The 7597-nt window shown below is 37.1% G+C and overlaps 1 pseudogene; it reads left to right on the top strand.

Moving 5' to 3' along the window:
* The first annotated feature begins 221 nt into the window (after nucleotides 1-221).
* On the top strand, nucleotides 222-2996 carry LOC121401227 (annotated as a pseudogene).
* Nucleotides 2997-7597: the final 4601 nt, after the last annotated feature.

Consider the following 7597-nt stretch of genomic DNA (forward strand, 5'->3'; position numbering starts at 1 on the left):
GATTCATTGTAATCAACTAAAAAAATGAACTGAAATGTTCTGAAAGCTTGCTATGATTATCTTAGTAAAAAGTTTTCACCTTTATATAACTTTGTTATTTTTTATTTCAAAAGGGTTGTCCTGAAACATCCTGTCAAAATTGAAGTTCAGGATATAAATGACAATTCTCCAGTCTTTTTTCATGAAACCATTACTTTGGTCATCATTGAATCAACTTCAACATGAACACATCTGGCCTTAAAAATGCTGAAGATGCAGATGTTGGTATTAATTCTATTCAGACATATAAGCTCAGTATTTTACACTGAATGAAAAGCCTGGAAATTATGGAATTAATATTCCAGAGCTTGTGCTAGAAAAATCTCTAAACCGTGAGACACAAAGTATACACAAATTGTTACTAAAAGCTTTTGATGGAGAAAACCCTATAAGATTGTTATTAGTGATCACAATCATTGTCATGGACAAAGTCTCTCCCAAACTCTCTAATAAAAAGTCTATCATACTTGATATATCAGATGTAAATGACAATTAGATCAAAATGATAATGCACCAAAAAATATATCCATCTGCAGAAAGTGGTGGTTCTATTTTTTTTTTAGATGTCTCCTTTTGCCTCAGTGCAAGGTTCTTTGATAACAAAGTGGTGACAGTGGATGCAGACTCTGGACATAAGTCTTGGCTTTCTCATCATTTCATTCATCTGTCAGAACCACTCCTCTTTAACATTAGCCTAAAAAAGGGTGAAATAAGGACCGCATGGGACATTCAGGAGAAAGATGCTTTGAAACATAAGGTGCTAATCCTGGTAAAGAATAATGGAGTCCCATCTATTTCAGCAACAATTACTTTAAGTCTTATTGTGGCAGATGATCTTCATCAGGTGTTCCCAGATTGGATAATCCATTTACTCATGAAGATCTTCACTCTTATATAAATAATTTACATATGTACTTTGTAATTGCACTTGCTCTTATTTCCATGCTATTTATTTTAACTGTTACATTGGTGATTGTATCAAAATGTAAGGTTTCAAATAATGTCCTATAAGTGCAAACCTGTACTCTCAAGTTGATCCCAGAATTTTACCACTGCCTTTTCTTTTTATGGGTGTATTTATCAAAGGGTTAATAAGTTGAGAGTAAGATAAAACTTCCCACTGGCAGACTGGCAGACTGTGCAAACTCTATGTTCCCACATATTGATAATTTTGCCCAAAATGGAATGCTAACTGATTGCTACCATGATTTCTCCTGGTGTCCATATAGCTACATACTGTATGTATGTGTCTATCTATGAAAAAGTCAGTGTTTGTATAAAGAAAATGTATGCAGCCTGGGCATAACTGAAATACTTTAATTTTTTTTTAACCAATAAATGTTTTATATGGAACACTGCTAAATTGTTACCTAGTAAATTATTGTAGTGAATTGTATGCAATAAATGGCTTTTTCCTATCTTTAAACTGTTTTTATTTAATAATAGTCTGATCAGAGCCAACACTCTACACTGCTTTCTTCCTAGTTGTTCTTTCTTTAGCAATAATTCGATGAAAAGAACACATTGGTGATTTTTGGGAAATTATTATGCAACTAGAGAAACCAGTTTTCTTATGATTACTGAGTTTTTCTGAGTTTTTCTCAGTGCTGTAGTTCTACATTTGTGCCTCAGAGTGCCGCTGTTTACTAAGGAGGAAAAGAATATGGAATGGCAGAGCTGCAGAACTGCAGACATTTTCTGGATTCTCTCATAACAAAAGACTGTTCAGCTCTCTATTCCTATACCTAAAGAGGTATAAACGACATTTTATGCTGGATTACAAATTAAGAAATTCTATCCACTCAGAATGGTTGTGATAAAAATTCATCAAGCACAGACACACAAGAGAATCAAATGGCAAGTAATATTTTCTTTCTTATTCACATGTTTTTGTCATTTAGTCTATGGACAGCTTTATTATTCTATTGTGGAAGAATTGAGAAAAGATTTGGTTTATAGCAAATATTGCAAAAGATCTTGGATTAAACAAACAGGAACTCAAGATTACATATTGTATCACATGTATCAGAGAAATATTTTTCTGTGAATTTAGACAATGGAAATGTATATGTTAGGGACAGGATAGATAGAGAGATGCTGTGTAATGCAGCACCTACATGCTCTCTAACATTTGATGCAATAGTTGCATATCCCTTGAATGTTTTTTCAGTTGAAATTGAAATAAGAGATATAAATGATAATCCATCTGTGTTTTTTCATGAAACAATTACATTAGACATTGTTGAAACCACAGTGCCAGGAACCCATTTGGTTTTGCATATTATAGAAGAGCCAGATATTGACAATAATGCTGTGCAAACATATAAATTCAGAGTCAATCAGTATTTTACACTAAATCAAAAGACTAAAACTGATGGTAGCAAAATTCCAGAACTTGTCTTAGTGAAACCTTTAGATCGAGAGAAGTTAATGATTCACAAATTATTGTTAACAGCCTTTGATGGAGGAAATCCAGTAAGAACTGGAACTGTTCTTATCAGAATTACTATTACTGATGCCAGTGATCATATACCTGTGTTTACCCAAGCAGTGAATAAAGTGAGCATTAGTGAAAGTATTCCGATTAACACCACAGTGCTTCAAGTAAATGCAACAGATGTAAGGTGTAAATGCACAAATCACATATTCTTTTATCAGAACATCTGGGGACAGCCTTCAGAGTACTACCTTCAGCATCAATCCTTCCAATGATGAAATTAAAACTAAGAGAAATTTAGACTTTGAGGTCCAGAAAAATTATGAGATGTCAGTAGAAGCCAAAGACGGAGAAGGCTTTGTGGCCCATTCCAAAATACTGATTGAAGTTACAGATGAAAATGATAATGCAACAGCTATATCTATAGCTTCACTATCTAGTCCTGTTGCTGAGGATGCAACTCCTGGTACTGATAGCTTTTGTTGAAAGTCGAGATCCAGATTCTGGTGAAAATGGGTAAGTCCATTGTCAGATAATAGGAACAGCACCAGTTTCAGTTGGTTACATCATCAAGTCGATACTACAGGATTATTACTACTAGTTATTACTACTAGTTTATTGGACAGAGAGAAAGAATCATGTTATAACATCACAATTGTTGCTACTGACAAAGGGCATCCACAACTTTCCAGTCAAAAAATTATCAGATAAGATATTCAGATGTTAATGATAATCCGCCTATTTTTATGACATCTACATTAAGATGTGCTCTGGGAGCTGTACAGCTCTATCATGGACATACAAAACACTCACCCAGATGGACTTATTATCATCGATGGAGATTTTGACCATGCAAATCTCAGGTCAGTGCTCCCTAAATTCCATCAGCATGTGGAATTTGCTACGAGAGGGCCAAATAAGCTGGATCAGGTTTACAATAACATTTCCAGTGCATACCGAGCAGAGCCCCGCCCACATTTTGGATACTCAGGCCACATCTCTGTTATGCTAATTCCAGCATACAGACCACTCGTCAGGCACTCTAAACCGGTTCTAAGGCAGGTGAAAACATGGCTAGCAGGAGCCATGACTGCTCTTCAGGACTGTTTTGAGTGCACTGATTGGAACATGTTTAGGGAGACTGCAACCTACAGCAACTTGGATGAATATACGTCATCTGTAATTAGCTACATCACAAAGTGTTTGATGATGTCACTGTCTCCAAGTGCATCACTACACACCTCAACCAGAAGCCGTGGTTCATTGAAGAGGTACGTGTGTTACTGAGGGCCCGAGACTGTGCTTTCAGGGAAGGTGACGAAGTCGGCCTGAGAACAGCGAGAGTCAACCTTTCCCGTGCCATCACAGTAGCTAAGCACACATACACTCAGAGAATACACAGCTTCTTACAGGAGAATGGTGACACATGGTGCATGTGGCAGGGCATCCAGGCTATCACAAACTAAAGGTCAACACCATCTGCCTGTGACAGTGACACCTCCATTGCAGATGCTCTGATGACTTCTATGCACAGTTTGAAGCACAGGAATGAGGAAGACCATCACTCTTCCTAGTGACCAGGCACTGTGTCTGACAGTGCTAAGAGAATGTGCAGATCAGCTGGCAGAAGTTTTCACTGATCCTGATCATCTCCACTGTCCCGAAGTGCTTCAAAACCACCACCATTGTCCCATGCTGAAGAAGTCATCAGTCTTTGCCCTTTGTCCACTTGAATTGAAGCCAATAAATGAAATATAAACACATTCATCTTGTCAGTGTGCCGCAGTGCTTTGGACTTTGCATGTGTATTCCCTAACCCATGGCAGGTGGGACATTTTACTGCTGAGCACCTGATTTCGAAAGAAAGCATACAGGGGTAGAGCACTTCAACATTTTGTGGAAGAAGTCATCAGTGTCCTGCCTCAACAGCATGACTGTGCAGCTACACATAGCACAAATCACATCATAAAGTTCGCTGATGACACAACCGTGGTGGGTCTCATCAGCAATAATGACGAGTCACCATACAAAGAGGAGGTGCAGCAGTTAACAGACTGGTGCAGAGCCAAAAACCTGTCTCTCAATGTAGACAAAACAAAGGAGATGGTTGTTGACTTTAGGAAGACTAGGAGTGACCACCTGCCACTGTACATCAACGGCTCTAATGTGGAGATCGTCAAAAGCACCAAATTCCTTGGTGTCCACCTGGCGGAGAACCTCTCCTGGTCCCACAACACCAGCTACTTAGCCAAGAAAGCCCAACAGCACCTCTACTTCCTGTGCAAGCTGAGGAAATCCCATCTCCCACCATCCATACTCAAAACCTTCTACAGAGGGACTATCGAGAGCATCCTGAGCAGCTGTATCACTGTATGGGCTGGGAACTGCACTGTCATGGAGCGCAAGATCCTACAGAGGTTAGTGAAGACAGCAGAGAAGATCATAGGTGTCTCTCTTCCTTCCATCACAGACATTTACACCACTCGCTGCATCCGTAAAGCCACCTGCATGGTGGCTGATCCAACACACCCCTCACACTCATTGTTCACACTCCTGCCATCTGGAAAAAGGTACGGAAGCATTAGGGCCCTCACTACCAGTCTGTGTAACAGTTTCTTCCCCCAAGCCACAAGGCTCCTGAATACTCAGGGACCGGACAGATCTCTCACACACACACACACTCCCTCTGTACGCCATTGTATAAATAAATAGCCATTGGATACAATTGTTCTCTATGAACACATCTGCACTTTATCATGTTCTTACTACTATCATATCACAATGATACACCAATCATGTCTGACATTTAGCATTATTTACTTAATATATTACATCTGCTGAGTGTGCACTTGTCCTGTCCCTGCACTATGCTGTCTTGTCTTGCAGGAGTTGCATATTTTTGCACTTGCACTTTTTGTCTGTTGTTCGGTACGTCTATGTTGTGTGTAGCACCATGGTCCTAGAGGAACGTTGTTTCAGTTCACTGTGTACTGTACAAACGTATATGGATGAAATGACAATAAGCTCACTCTTGACTCTCTTGACTCTTAATTACCTGAGAACAATTTACCAGGAGTTTCAATATTCAAAATGCAAGCATTAGACATTGATATGGGAGAGAATGTCAGCGTTTTATATTCGATTTCTATCACTACAAAAGAAGATTTCCCGGTTTATTCTTATTTGTTAGTGAACATAGAAACTGGTGTTCTATATGCTCAGCGATCATTTGATCAGACAATGGATCACCATCTCTTAGTAGCAATGCAACATTAATTATCTGCATAACAGATCAGAATGATAATGCACCAAAAATGTTATATCCAACAATAAAAAGCCTTTATTTGAGATGGTATATTATGCCTCTAATAAAGAAGCTTTAAGAACAAAAGTGGTTGCAGTGGATGCAGACTCTGGGCATAAATCATGGCTTTCTTATCATTTCAGTGTTAGAGACTACTCCCTTTACAATTAGTCAGCACATGGGGGAAATCTGGACATCGCGTGTCTTTCAGGAGAAAGATGTCTTGAAACATAAGGTGGTGGTTATGGTAAAAGATAATGGAGATCCATCTCTCTCTCCTACAGTTACAGTAAGCCTTGTAGTAGTAGATACTTTTCAGCAATTGATTCCAAAACTCAGTGATCAAGTCACAGAAGAAGAGCCTTCATCCAGAATGCAATTGTACTTGGTTATAGCACTTGCTGTCATTATTTTCATGTGCAGCTGTATGTGATGATAACCACCATTTATGTGCTTTTTATATGAAACCATTCAATTAATTACAACTTTTTAAATGTTAGGATCGGCGTATTTTTTTTAACTGACATGCCATCTAATTTCTCGTTGAAATAAAATTATGTAAACCATGGGATGTAACATATAGAGTCCCATCTTACTTTACATCAATGTTAGACAGTGGCTGAGTTTACATGCCTCAGATAAATCTATATATGGCATTTACAATTTTTTAATCAGCATATATATTTTGAAAACTTTCAAATTTATACTGACACTAAAAACTACTCTTAAAAATATTAATGTACAATAACAGTTGTTTGTTTAACTGATAGGTCTGCTAATAATTGTTACTTGAATTGCCTAAACCTGACTGTTTTGCCAACCTGACTATCCCTTCTCCACCTGCCAGAGTGTCTAATGCTAACGGACTACTGTTGCACAAATATGGCAGCCCCCTCACAGAGAGACTGCATGCAAAGACAATGTCATGATATATGTCAAAAAAGGTTTCATTTCTGGTGTCAGTATCTCTTTATGCTCAGTGATTTCCTTGATATTTCATGGCAGCTTTTAATTGTGAGATGTTTATGTAATTAACTTTGTAAGTAAGTACCAATGTGTGGCAAATGTTGTCATCATTTTTTAAAGTTCATAATAAATCTGCCCCTATGTCTATTGAGATTATATTATGTGTAATTGAGCTAAAGTATGTTCACAAATATATAATTTTTAAAATAATTTCTGATTATAATGGCAACCAGAAGGTGAATGGCTAAAATATAAGTCTTCATCTCTAGTAAAATAAACTTAGTTTATTATATAGTTTTGCTATTCATCTACAAACATGAGTTTTCTAAGGAAAATGAAGAGCTTTGAACTTGAATGATTTTAAAATGAGAGAACCTGCTAAAAACACAGGAAAATCAATTGTCAATTGAAAAAGACAATGAATAGAGTAGTTATGTATCTGAAGTAAAATGTGGCATTCACTGATTATATAACTTTGGACTCTTCATCAACGTAATCAAGAAACTGTCTGGAAACTGTAATATGCAAAATAAAACTGTTCGCAAAATGCATTATTTTAAATTTAATTTAGAAATGTTTTTATTAAAAACCGTTACAAATAGCACAAAGAACATTCAGAATTGTACTAAAAGTATTTCTTTGAAAATCACGCTCCATAAAGTCAATAACATAATTGTTTTATATACTGTATGATGTAATCATATTTAAAAAGGGCTTAATACAAAGTAAATTTCTAGAAAAAAAAATTCTCAGTGATGTAGTTCCCTATTTTTACCTCAAAGCGCCGCTGTTCACCAAATACCAAATCGTGATCGGATTTGCAACAATGAATCCAGCCATATAACTCATTA

Source organism: Xenopus laevis, chromosome 3L (genome assembly GCF_017654675.1).
Source record: "Xenopus laevis strain J_2021 chromosome 3L, Xenopus_laevis_v10.1, whole genome shotgun sequence".
NCBI classification, from domain to species: domain Eukaryota; kingdom Metazoa; phylum Chordata; class Amphibia; order Anura; family Pipidae; genus Xenopus; species Xenopus laevis.